Source organism: Petaurus breviceps, unplaced genomic scaffold, assembly GCF_028583685.1.
Source record: "Petaurus breviceps papuanus isolate PSGF00001 unplaced genomic scaffold, PetGlider_PUasm1.0 79, whole genome shotgun sequence".
In the NCBI taxonomy this organism is placed as follows: Eukaryota; Metazoa; Chordata; class Mammalia; order Diprotodontia; family Petauridae; genus Petaurus; species Petaurus breviceps.
In genome coordinates this window covers 16,505,981-16,520,398 of record NW_027186523.1, presented here as the reverse complement: position 1 = coordinate 16,520,398, position 14,418 = coordinate 16,505,981, and the positions used below count along the sequence as shown (strand labels likewise).

Below are 14,418 nucleotides of genomic sequence, written 5' to 3'. Positions count from 1 at the left end.
TGGAGGTGGGGTGCTCAAGGAATGCATACCAGTAGCAAAGAGAATTCTCTAAAGACTAACCAGGGTGACCTCACTCTCTCTGTGCCGCAGGGTAGGGAGCAGGGAAGTCCTCAGAAGGAGAAGTGCATCAGCGAGCTTGGGAACAGCGCCAGCAGCCGGTTCTACTGGGATCTGGTTGTGGTTAAGCAGAATGTGTACCAGCATTGGCCAACAGGGGCCAGGCCTGGAAGAGGAAGCCATGAACTCCTCCAGCTATTTAATAATCAATTCTCTTTCCCATTTTAATGACACAGAAATGAAAGGCTCTATAATAAAACTAAGGAGGAGCTAGTTCTAGATAAAAATTAATAGCATATCACTGTGCTCCCTACCTCCAAATGTTTCTGATTCAAATAGAATGGTTATTCTTGGTTGAAAGGATTTTTCCCATTTATTTTCATTTCTGTTTCATTTATAAAAAACTGATAAATTTGGAGAGTTTTTTCAATCTAAACTTGGAGACAAAAACTACTTTTGATGATTCCTTTAAAATGCACTAATCCCAACAGCAAAAACAGTACAAGGTATCAAGCTAAAAAGCTAATTTAGGAACCAGCTCTCTCAAATTTTCATGTTGTATGTTCTCCAACATGAGGCTTTAATTCACAAAGCAGAGCACGCTTATTGTGAATATAGAGTGAAAATCAATTTTACAGATCAGCCTGAACACACTAAATTGCTTCGATGAAGATGGTGGGTCAATCTTGGGGATGCAAGCCCTTTTGGGAGGGAAGAGAGGAAAGAGGGCATTGACAGGCTGCTTTGGGCGTTAGGGAACCAGCGCATCATCTGGGTGTGAGGCACTCCCCCTCCATGCCTTTGCAAAGACGCTCCCTTCTGTCTGAAATTCTTGCCTTCCTCCCCTCTCTGCCTTAATAGAATCCTTAGCTTCCTTAAAATCACATCTCAGGTACCACCTTCTACCCAAAACCTTTCCCAATTCTCTTCATGCTGAAATTACTTTGTATGTATGTGCTTGCATTCATTATAGTTTCTCCCCAATAGAATGTAAGCTTAATGGAGCTGGAAGGAGTATTAAAGACCAGTAAGTTCCTACTCCCCTCCCATTTTACAGATAAGGAAACTGAGGCACAAAGTGGTCGAGTGACTTTTCCAAGGTCACATAACTGGTAAATATAGGAGGCAGGATTTGATTTCAGCTTTTCCTGACTCTAGTCCTAGTGTTCTCTCTACCACGTCACCTAACCTACTAGACGATACACTTCTTAAGGGTTGGCATTGATTCTTTGATTCCCTCGCACATAACAGTTTCTTGCATGTAGAAAGTATTTCTTAAATGTTTTTAAATGGGTTTGTTGGATTGAACTATTTCTAATCAACCAATACTTAAACTTGACTTTTTTCTTTTCTTGCTTCACAAGAGAAAACTGCAATGGTTAGTATGATAATTGTACCTTATATACTGAGGTATTTCACTTGAGTGAAACGAACTAACTTCATCTAAGTCTAATCATATAATTTAATTCAACAAACATTTATTAAACAACAATCTCTAATACAGCACTGGCCCCAGAGCCAAGAGGACCTCAAATCCGGCCATAGACATTTGACACATACTAGCTATGTGACCCTGGACAAGTCACTTAACCCCTTTGTTTCATCCCTCCAAAAAACAAAACAAAACAAAAAAAAATACCTTCTATAGGCAAGGTATTCGTTAAAGTACAGTGGAAGTCAATAAAGTTTAGATAAGATTATTCATTCCCTCATGGAGCTTACAGTCTAACTAGGGAACAAGGTAAAAAATAAAATAACTAAAATACGTAGGGACAGCTAGATGGCACAGGAAATAGAGGGCCAGACCTGGACTCAGGCAGACCTGAATTCAAATCAGCCTTAGACACTTAGTAGCTGTGTGACCCTGAGCAAGTCCCTTGACCTCTTTGTCTCAGTTTCCTCCTCTGTAAAATGGAGGGTAATAATGGCATCTACCTTCGAGGGTTGTTGTGAAGTTCAAATGAGGTAATGATTGTAAAGGGCTTATCACAGTACCTGGTACATAGTAGGCACCCTATCCATGCCAGCCAGCTCTATCATTATTATTACAATATAGCACTGTATGATAAGTACACTAGGCAGTTGCAAAATAAAGTGTCTTATGAGACCTGTGGAGAGAGCTCATTTCCACATAGGAGGAGGATCAGGGTGGCATTGGCCTTGGCCTTCATAGTGCAGCTACTGGGGAAGGGCTAAAGGAGCAGAAGGGAAGAGGTTCAGAGTAAGTTTGCCGAGTAAACTGAAAGCAAAAACTCCTTGCTCTTATTTTCCCTGCACCTCCCCCTTCAGGTAAAGGTCAAAGTTTAGCCTCAAGGACCTGCCCTGGCTGCTCTCAGATTGACCAGCCAGGAGGTTCCAACAAGTTCACTCTTCTGGTGAAAGTGAAAGTCCCAGTTCAAGTTTAAGATTCTGCTGGCTGGGAGAGCTCTGCAATCATTCATAAAAGTAAACGAGAGCTCCTTAGATCCCAAGGGATCGATAGGGCCTCCCCACACTGGATTAGCTCATACACCGCCAGGTACAAACTTACACGCCCTCTCTACACTTTCAGAACACAGTTAATGTCTGGATGAATGTCCTGGTCAACCCAGCTCAGTGTAAAGGAATGGCTTAGACCATTGTCAACACAAACGGGCACACAAATGCTTGTTTGAGAACAAGCTAGCAGAGTGGGAAGGGAAATTAGACAGAGATAATTCAGGTTTTCCATATCCCTAACATAGGTACCTGCCATCTGACCAGAGCTTCGGCCAATAAGAGAAGAGGTCATGATTAAACATTATCTGACTCCTAGGTAACCACCCTTGTCTTCCCTTCTTTTCTACATGGCTCTGGGAAAGGAAACCACGACTGATCCAGCCATTGTTACTGCCATGCTCCTCCCAGTGGCTACCCTGCCATCTCAGGCTCAGGTTCCCCCTTCCCTAAGCCCTTGCAGGCTTTCCAGCTCTCCGAAGGTCCAGCCCCCAAATTGTGCAGCACTTCTGTTGACATGCTAAAGCATACTTCCTGGGGGGCTAAGAGTTTAGTCACTGGAAACATGATATGTCTTTTTTCTCTACAACAGGATGAGTAGGAATTAACAGAAGGAAGGGAGGAGAGGCACAGAGATAGGTGGGACTATATGGGACATAGTAAAAGGGTAGAGGACTGTCTAGTTTGAAGATTAGAGCACACTGAAGATTAATATGAGAAGCTAGGATGGTTTAATGGGAAACAACAACAACGATACCATGATTTAAAGTCAAACAACCCTGGGCTTGATTCCTAATTCTTCTATTTACTATCCGAGTGACCTTGGGTGCCCTTCTGCCTTTCCAGTGTTCGCTTATCCCCTGACACTGTAACTTAGACCTTACTCCAGTAACACTGGCCCCCTGACTGTTCCACAAACAAGACATTCCATCTCTCAGCTCCGTGCATTTTTTTTCTGCCTATCCCCATGCCTGGAATACTCTCCCTCCTCTTCTCTGACTGCCAATCTTCCTGGCTTCCTGTAGGTCTCAACTAAAATCCCACCTGCTTCAGGAAGCCTTCCGTATCCCCTCTTAATTCTAGTGCCTTCCCTCTGCTAATTACTTCTTGTTTACCCTATATATAGTTTGTACATAGATATATATTTGTTTGCATATTGTCTCCCCCGTTAGATTATAAACTCCTTGAGGGAAGAGATTGCCTTTTGCCTCTTATTTCCTTATCACAGTGCCTGACACTAGCAGGTGTTTAATAAATGTTTATTGATTGATTGAAGTCACTTAATCTCTCTAAGCACCAGTGTTTACATCTGTAAAGTAAGAGGGGTGTGTATGGACGAAATAACCTCTAAGTTCCTTCTGTCTCTAAATCTGTGGGTTTTTTTTTTAACTAGAAAGATAGGCTATATAGGGCCTTTGAAATCCATAAAAAAGGAACTTAGTCTGGACTGGTTGTGTGCAAATTACTTGGGACAAATACTAATTTTGATATGCTTTCATTCTGTGAAAGTAATGGACATAGATGTAGGATTTAGACACAAATCTGACTTTAAAAGACTGACCTTTAAAAGGTGAAATTGAGATGAACTAGTTTGTCCACCGTTAATTAGTTCTCAGTCAATAAATTACTGGATCTCATGCTTTATTATTCTTCACATGTGCTTTATTATTCTTTTCTTGTATTTTTAATTCTGTGGGTTTAAAAAAAATAATGGATATTACTCCAAGGAGTAATGCAAAAGTTGTAATAAGAGTTACAACTTTTCATAAGACTATAAGAAAGATTGCAGAACATCGGGGCGGCTAGGTGCTACAGCCACACAACTTCTGCAGACTCAGAAGGGAAAAGTTCCTGCCACCAAAGCCCTTGGCCCCATCAAATGGTTCAACACCAGAAAATGATGTGATTTTGTCAGTGAAAAAGGCATTAAATGCACTACCATCTATTTTTACCACTGCACCTTAAGAATCAAGGGATTTGGGGGCAGCTAGGTGGTGCAATGAATAGAGCACTGGCCCTGGAGTCAGGAAGACCTGAGTTCAAATCCAAGCTCAGATACTTAAACACTTACTAACTGCATGACCTTGGGCAAGTGACTTAACCCCAATTGCCCTGCCTTCCCCCCTCCAAAAAAAAAGACAAAAAAAGGAATCAAGGGATTTTTCCATCTGACTTGCTGCTGAACCTTCCATAAGTACTGTCTGCCCTATTAGGGCCTGAGCTCTCTGAGAGCAGAGACTGTCTTACTTAGGTATTGTATCCTCAGCACTTAGCACAATGGTTTGTACACAGTCAGTGTTTAACAAATGCTTTCTTCATTCATTCATTGTGATTAAATCGAACAAACAATTCCAGTAACAAACAATAAATTCTGCAAGCAACCAGAAGAAAGACCCTAAAATATAAAGGAAGGAAAAATGAAATAGTGTAGACTATTCTGTACTCACCAGAAACCCCAGAAGGGACTAGAATAGTGTAACATTCCCTGCAAATGAACCTAATCATCAATGGAAAAAAATGTGATGTTCATTTAAAAAGAGGCATTTGAACCATTCTTACAAAAAAACCAGTTCTGAGCAAATTAATTGCTTTACAAACACCTCGGAAAGATTAAAACAACTGTTGGTGTGGGGAAGTCAAGCAATTCAAGGGTCAATCAAACCCACAATGAAAGAGAACTTGTCTCTCTGAAGTATAAAGCAAAGTACAATTGGAAATGGAAAGCAGTGTCGAACTGACAAACTATTGCTGTAAAAAATGGCCTCATTAATCCTCAGAAAAAAAGTAAACCTTTTTGGCAAAAACTTGGAAGCTAGAAGGGTTGCTATTGATTCTTACATAGTGTGATGCAGGCTTCTTCAAGTGGAAAGAACAGCAAGAAAACCAGTCGGAAAATAACTGCTAGCTATTATTATGAAGAAAAAAAAAACCATTTGCCATGGACGAGGCAATGTAAAGACTGGAGCACCAAAGACTGGAAGGAAGGTAGTTTTTAACTGATAAAAAAAAAACTTGTGGTTTTTTTTTTCATTGAAGGCTACAGGAAAACCATTGTCCAAAAGGTCTGGGTGAGTCTAAAAGATCTGAACATCTTCATCATCCTGTAAAATATCCCCCTAAATCTCTTTGAGGAATGTTTATAAAACACGTTACAAATGTTTCATTTGATCTTCACAATAACCCTGAAAGTTAGGTGCTATATCCTATCCTTATTTTGCAGATGAGAAAACTGAGGCAGACAGATGTTAAGTGACTTGGCCAGGGTCACACAGTTAGTAATGTCTAAGGTCAGATTTGAACTTAGGTCTTCCTGATTTCAGATCCAAGAATCTCTATCAACTATGTCACCTAGCTACCTACCTAGACAGTGACCTGGGAATTTGACTGATTTAAATTCCATTGAAAACCTATGGCTTATAATTAAGGTTAGACTTGTGAAAATGGAATATTCATCAAAAATATACTTAATATCCAATGGGTTAAAAGTTTGGCTTCATGATGAAGAATTAAAGATTTGGATCAAAATTTTGTGAACACAATGACAAGTCATGTAAAACAAGTGATTGGAACAAAAGGAGAGCACATTGCAAATCAAAAGTTTTTTAAAGATGTAAAACATTGTAAGATTTACTGGATGTGTCAATAAATTTAACATTTTACCTTTTACCACTTAATTTGCATATAACAGTAGTAAAAGGGAGCCTACCACAGCACCTTATACATGGTAGATGAAATATTCATTGAATTTAATTGCCAAGTTCATTCATTGGAGATTTTTCTAGAAAGGAATGAATTAACTCAAGTGACATTTTAGGAGAATGGGATTTCGGAACCTTTGATTTTATAAGCCTGGGGAACCCCCAACAACCCCCCCATCAACTCCCTCCACCAATCTACAACTCATCCTTAACTTAGTTTAGAGTTGCCTACGTCACCAAGATGCAATATAATTTTCCAGGTTTCACACGACTAAAATGTATCCAAAGCAGGATATGTATTTATAGCTTCCTCGTTACTAAACCAGTGAGTGAATGAGTGAATGATGAATGAATGAATGAAAAAAGCATTTATTAAGTGCTTACTATGCACCAGACACTGTGATAAGCACTGAGGATACAAATTCTCTCCATAGCATGAAGAGTGAATTGGAGAGGGCAGGGAATGGATACAGGAAGACCTGGAAGCCATTCTAATAGTGCACAAGGGTAGAAATGAAAGCCTATATTAGAATAGTGATAGTGGAAGATGAGAAGAAGGGACGAATCCAAAAGCAGTTACAGAAATGGAATCAATGGGACTTGGTAACTCATTGAATATAAGAGGGGAAGGAGAAACAAGAATCAAAGATGGCCAGAGGAGATGGTGTCTGGTCTTCCAGGTTGAGTTTATAATGTCCCCACTAAGGTACCACTAATTTGAGGTACTGCTGAGTGATGAGAAGTTTTCTGTAAAAGGAGGAAGCCCTAAAAAGTCATAAATCATAAGTAATAGGTATCCAATCATGGCTCCAAAAGATGCATGCATGAAACACACTTCTCACTTCCTGAAAAAGAGGTGATGTAGTGTAGGGGCAAAATGAGACATAGAGTTTCCTCCATAACTAATAAAACACAAATTTGTTTTGTTTGACTAATGTGTCATGAGTGAGGACTTTTATTTGGGGGTCCTAAGAAGAGTTATGAGAGAAAGTGACAGAGTGGTGATAGTGATGCAAAATAGAAAAGAGTGTAATATCATAGATTTAGAGCTAAAAGGGAACTAATGCCCTCATTTTATAAATAAGGAAACCAAGTGCCCAGAGATGTTAAGTCCAGGGTCACATGGCTAGCATCTGAGTCAGAATTTGAACCCAGGTCCCCCTGACTCCATGTACAGTAAGTGTTCTCTCCACTACATCATGTTACCTCTCAGAAAAAAAGCATCTTTGAAACATTTGTAGTATACACAGAAGAAAACAGAAGGAAATCCAGAAGGGCACACAGACAAAAAGGAGAATGTTGGTACTACTGTGTTGACTGTAATATAGATACATATTTTTTAAACAAGCTGTTATGTAACAAATGCACAGTTTCATATGCAATCCTCTTTTCTGGGTTTTTAAAGTGGAAATGTTTATTTTTGGTGATGATCTTCTAGTCTATAATATTTTTAGTCACAGAGTCTGATTATAGCCATCAAGTATAGAGGCTGTCAGATAGGAACTTGGGCACCAGTAGCCTTAGCAGTATGGCTGATCAACTGATAAATGAGCAGATTGTGGAATTCAAAGAAACATTTTCACTATTTGACAAGAATGGAGATGGTCTTATCATAGTATAGGGACTGTAATAAGGTCACTTGGGCAGAACCCTGTAGAAGCTGAATTACAGGAGTAATGAAGTAGATTCAAATGGTAATGGGACAATTGACTTTCCAGAATTTCTGATGACAGTGATGGTGGTGGTGATGGTAGTGGTGGTGGCAGCAGCAAGAAAAATGAAAGACACAAACAGTGAAGAAAAATTTAGAGAAGCATTCCATGTATTCAAAAAGGATGGCAGTGGTTATATTAGTGTATTTTGACATGTAATGTTAACAGATGATAAGTTAAGTTAACAGATGATAAAGAGGTTGATTAAATGATCAGGAAAGGAGATATTGATTATAATGGTCCAAAAAACCATAAAGAGTTTGTAAAAATGATGATAGCAAAGTGAAGACTTTGTATAGAATGTGTTAAGTGTCTTATACAAATTATTTCTTTGTAACTTATCTGTAAATGGTCCCTCCTCCTCCCACTCCCACCATCCCTAGCATCAAAAGCATACGCAAGCATAGGCATTAGGACTTTGTTCCTCCATGTTTTTCTTCCTTTTATCTTACTGTCATCACTCTGAAACTTTGCTTTGGAGAATTGATCTGGTAACATATTGCAGGTGGCATTCTCTGAATATATCTAAGCCTTTCTGCATATCTAAACATAGATGGAACTGATCAAATGAGGGAACATCTAGATTATGTCTTTTAAAAACAGAAGTCATTTTCTTTAGGAGCTAGCTGTCAGCACGTTGTTGTTGAAGTGTGGAGTTGTAAATCTGTGCACACTAGGGACAGGCAACAATAGGTACTTAAAGTTGTACCATTGCAAAACAGGCACATTATCCAGATACTTATACTCTCATCCTAGAAAACCATACTCATGCCAGAAAAAAAAAATATTCTTTTGTTACTTGCTTTTTATTTTAAAAATTTTTTTTAACTTTGTTTAGTCATTCAATGAAAAAAAGAAATCTGCTCATGGTATATAATCTGCCTCAAATCTATTCTGTTGCATATTTGTTTTCCAATTTTAAAAATACAGTAAAAAAAATAATGATATCATAGAGATTTATGTTTCAGGAATGGGCTGGATTCAGGAACCTCAGAGGTCCCTTCCAGCTCTGAATGTCTGTAATGCAACATTACAAACATGAAAGAAAAGGCAAAAGAGTGAGGTCAGAAGGACGAGCAGGTCTTAGGGCTTTTTCTTTTTCCTTGCACCAATGCCCCGTCGTATCCAAATGGTTACCAAGTCCTTCTGATTCTACCTCCGCAATCCATCTCTTCTCTCCACTCAGATGGCTGCCACCCTAGTTCAGGCCTCATTTCTTGCCCAGACTATCACAATACCCTCTTAATTAGTTTGCCTGCTTAGGGCCACTCATGACAATTGGAATTAGGGTTCCTTGAGTTCAAGGAGTTTGGAAATGAGGGAGAAAATAATAAATTTCTCCAACCTGTTTCAATTCCTTTGTTTTGTGGCAAATGCTTCTCCAAATGATTGTTCATAACTCAGTAACCCTGGTTCCACATTAGAGAAAGAAATAAGAAGCCCTCACAAAAGACTTATGAATACACAGGAAATTTATTAAAGTATATTCTTTACAGCCAGCTGGGGCCTCTAAAGGCATGGAGATGGCAAGGGGTTGCTACAAATTCTCCAAATAAATCCACATCCAAATTAGGTAATGATATGGCATCTCCAAAGATGGCTTCTGTTTTCCCTTTTGCATAGAAGTTCCATCTCTGATAGTGAATGGTGGGGCAAGGTGTTATCTCCTACCTCTATTTACAGATGTATGCTTTGGATCTTTGAAGTAATTTGTTGAAGGAGATAAAAGTTCTAGGCGGTAATTAACACATTTCCTCAAAGTTAGGTAACAAGAATCTGGAGGGGCTCATCTGTGATGCCAGGTGTGTTGGGGATGTTTTAGTCTGCCTGACAGAAGTCTCTCCCTATTATAGTCCATCTTCCATTTAATTGTCAATGTTCTTTCTAAAGTGCTTGTGAAACCTGAGCAGTCTACTAGCACCATGGCAGGAAACCGAACCACTTCCATGTGAATTGTCTTAGAAAGATGCTGAAGATTACCTGGCATGATAAGGTACCAGACACTGAGGTCTCTTCTCGAGCTGAACTGACAAGTATTCAAACTCTGCTGCAGAGAGCGCAACTCTGAAGGGCTGGACGTTTTGTTTGAATGGTAAATATGCACTCATTTAAAAGACCATTTTATGGAGAATTCACACAAGGCATGTGCTTACATGGTGATCAGAAGAAGGACACTCTCAAGGTCCCTTTGAAGAACTTTGGACTTGATTGTGAGACGTGGGAGATGCTGGCACAGGACCAACTAGCATGGCATGCTGCATCAAAGAAGGCGCTGTGCTCTATGAACAAAGCAGAATTGCTTTAGCTTAAAAGAAAGCTGAGACAGATTTAGACATATCCACTCCAAATGCTCACGTGGACTATTTGTGCCCAACCTGTGGTAGAGTCTTCTGAGCTCCTAATGGTCTGGTCAGCCACAGTCTGACACAATGTACCTTGACCCCAGTATAGTGATGTCATTTTGGTTCTCTTAGAGAATTAAGGACAACCACCACCACTCTTCTAAAATGCAGGTCTGACTATGCCAACTCCCCTCTCTCCCCCAATAATCCTCAGTGCCTCCCTGTTTCTTTTAGGATCAAATAAACTCCTCTGTTTGGTGCTCAGAGACCTTTGTATCCTGCTTCTCCTACATTTCCAGTCTTCCTATACTTTATAACCCACCACCTCAGCACCCCCTGTGATACAGGGACACAGGCTTCCTTACTGTTGCTCTCACAAGATGCTCTATCTCCTGATTCTGGGCATTTTCATTGGCTGCTTCCCCTGCATGAAATACCCTCCCTCTTCATCTCCAGCTCCTGGTTTCCCTGACTTCTTTCAAGTCCCAGCTAAAATCTTCCCCAGGAAGCCTTTCCTAATTCCCCTTGATTCTAACACCTTCCCTCTATTAATTAGCACCAGTTTATCCTGTATCTAGCTCCTTTGTACAGTTGTTTGCATATTGTCTCCCTCAACAGACTATGAGCTACTTGAGATTAGGGACTGTCTTTTACCTTTTCTTTGTATCCCTAGCAATTAACACCGTGCCTGGCACATAGTAGTTGCTTTTTGACTGACACAGGTAGTGTCTGAAGTGGAACTTGATCTCATTTCTTGACTCCAAGTCCACTGTGTCATCCTGCCTTCGTTGTGCTACCATTCAAGTATATCTCTCTTGTCTTCAGAGTTATATTCTAAATTCCTTCATGACGAAGACCATGTCTACCATTTCCTTTGTATCATCCCATAGGTCCCAATATAATAGTTGACATGTAATGCACCCTCCATCAATTTCTGACTAACTGAAGATTTGGAAGGCTATAGACTTCATACACAATGACTGGTCTAACCATGAGATGCAAGATGCTTTCTAACTGGGGAGAGGTTCAGACCACCCAAGATGGCATCACACACATGGAACATGCTAGAGGACTAGTGGGTATACCCCAAATCACCATTATACAGCTGCAGGTCAAGAAAACAAACAGACTCTGAACTAGTGAGTCAGCAAAGTCCTGATCAAACAAGGAGAATCCCAGTAACATGCATCTTTATAGCAAGTAAATGCAGCTATTGGGATTTTCTCCATAAAATCAAGTCATACAGCACAGGTATCTGAGGTATGCAAATATTCTCAGCAAAAGCTTCAGCTTCCAATTCCTTGTCACTCAGATAATATGTTCATCTAACCTATTTACAGGACTCTGGAGATTACTGCTTTACTTTGGGGGGAAAAATCATTCTACAGCTTAACAGGAAAAGGATATCCTCTCCGTAACTTGAAAGGAAACTGGAGACAGTGCTTTATAAAAAATGTATTAGTTGCAAGACGAGAAGAAACCCATCTGAGGTATAAGTGCATTTGACACATAAGTTCAGAAGAAAATGCTGTCTGAGCTTTGAGGATTTGGCAGAGACAGGGTTGGGAGGGGGATGGAGAAAAGGTAAAGGAGAATACTTAAGAAAAATAAAATAAAATAAAAACGATCTGTGGGTAGAGTTGTAACAAAGCAGAACTCAGAATATAATTGATTGTTTTCATGTTGGAATTTTAGTTGTTTTTGCCCACATTTCCATGTGCACTTACTTATATGAGCAGCTTTTACTAATTATGTGTGTACACATTTTATACACACACACACACACACACACACATACATTCAAAGACTCAGATACAGAAGGAACAGCAGAGGTCTGATATGTACCTGAGTGAGGGTCTTCCCTATACCATCTCTGACAATTGGTCATCTAATATTTGCTCAAAGACTTCCAGAGCTTTGGAACTCACTAGCTCCTAAAACAGTCCATTCCACTTTTTGTTGACTTTAGTTGTTGGGAAATTTGTCCTTAAACTGAGACAAATTTACCTCTCTACAGTTTCCACCCATTGCTCGTGGTTCTACCCTCCAGGAACATGTGGAAAAAGTTTAACTTGTCTTCCACCATTCAGACAGCCATCAAACTCCCTCCAACTCCTCTCTTCCTGGCTGTCTGACTTTCTGGATTGCAGAACCATGCCTTTTCTACTGCTGGTTTATCCTGGGACTTCTCTCAGTTCTGGGGACCTCCTTTTCCTTGAGCAGTCTATCATCTCTGTCCCATGCTCCCCCTACATATTCCTCTGCAAGGTGTAGACCCCCTTTTCCCATTGATGGACCCTCCATTTCTCAGAACAGCCCCGACTAGTCTGCCTTCATCTTCCTCCCAGCCATGATCCTGCATCAAAAAGCTTCCTTCTCTCTCCCCTCCCCCCCTTTCAGCCCCCTTTTGTGTGTCAGATTGCCCTGTTAGAACGTAAGCTCCCTGACAGCAAGGTTTCATTTTCTTTTTGCTATTTGTATCCCCAGCACTTAGCACAAAGCCCAGCACACAGTGAGTGCCTAATAAATGCTTGTTTCCTGTTCCTTCTCCAGATTAAACATTCTCAGTTCCTTCAAGCAATCCTTAAATGTCATGGTTTTGAGTTCCTTCTTCATCCTAGCTGCTCTTTTAGTATGCTCTCCAGCTTGTCCGTGTCCTTTCCAAAATGTCTTGCCCAGACTTGAATACAGTTAGGTATGGTTATCTTTAGGGGAGGTAGAGCATAGGAGGGGGCATATTCCAGGCATAATGGATGACCATTGTAAGAGTATAAAGGCAGGAGATAGAGCACCACATGTGAAAAACAGAGAAGGCTAATGGGGCTATGCCAGAGAGCATATGAAGGGGAGTAATGCAGGAGGTGTTTGGTCGGTTGGTGTTTCGGAGGCAATCATGGTTAAGTGACTCCGAGGCCCCTTTCCAGCTCCAGATCAATGATCCTCTAGATTCAAGATCCTGTCATGTGCCTTCTTTCTCTCGGGGTTGACTGGAAGCTTGCTGCCTCCTGACCACCCCACATCTCGGCATTCTCTTCATCTCACCATCCTGGACTGATGCACAGGACCAGGAAGAGGAGTTGCCCATGCTCGCTCCTCGGTGGCACTTTCAGACCCTCTTTCTGCCTCCCTCATCCAGCACCCAACTTCTCCCCAACCTGTTACTGTCATCTATGCACTTGTGGGTCCCTCCTCAATTAATTAAGTGCCTGGCTCACAGTTTACCTTCAAATGCCCTAGTGAGTGCTTTATCATCCTCAACTATCAAGGCCTCTGCTATCTCCAATCCATCTGAACTACAATGAGAAGAGACACATCCTTAAGGGAATTTATCCCAGATGTCAGAATTCCTAGTCATGACTTTGGATTTCACATCTCTGAATCCCAGTTCCTCCAGGTCTTCAGTCAGGACCTGGGTCCAGGACCTGCTGCACCTAGAGTCAGAAGTCCTGAGTTCAAACCCAGCCTCTGAAGCTCGCTAAGTCATTTAACCTTTGTCTGCCCTAGTTTCCTCATCTACAAAATGAGGCTAGTGATAACACCTATCTCCCAAGGTTGTTGTGAGGAGAAAAAAAATAGAAGTAAGGCACTTTGCAAACCTCCAGGGGCTAGAGAAATGCTAGCTATGGTTATTTTCCCATTAGACTACGAGCTCCTTGAAAGCAAGGACTTTTCTTTTGCATTTCTTTTTGTCCAAAGCTTTTAGCATGGTGTCTGGCTCACTAGTTAAATGACTAGGAACATTAATGTTTATATTCTCTGGACCTCACAGGCATATTGTGAGAAAATCTCTTTGTAAACCTAAAAGTGCTACATTAATGTGAAGTTATTATTACTGTGTCGAGCTTCAAGGATAAGCTATTTAAGAGGCCTGGGCAGTGAGGCCCTTCAGTCTAATCTACCTTGAAGCCTTGAGCTCCAATGATGAAAGAACAGAAAGACACATTTTCTATCTCTTTGTGTCTATGTCTCTCTTCCCCCAGCTTCCATCTCTTCCCTCTCCTCCCCCTCCTTCCCTAATCCTTTTCCTCCTCCTCCTTCTCTCTTTCTCTGTCTCTGTTTCTCCTCTCTGTCTCTCTGTTTCTCCTCTCTCTGTCTCTCTGTTTCTCTTGTCTCTGTCTCTCTGTCTCTCTCTCT

The 14,418-nt window shown here is 40.7% G+C and overlaps 1 protein-coding gene and 1 pseudogene across 1 annotated transcript in view; one reads left to right on the top strand and one right to left on the bottom strand.

The window, feature by feature from the left end:
* Positions 1-14,418, bottom strand: part of PRPF18 (pre-mRNA processing factor 18) — a 533,171-nt gene that overhangs the window by 295,893 nt on the left and 222,860 nt on the right. The window lies entirely within an intron of this gene.
* Positions 7,759-8,228, top strand: LOC138175749 (calmodulin-1-like; annotated as a pseudogene).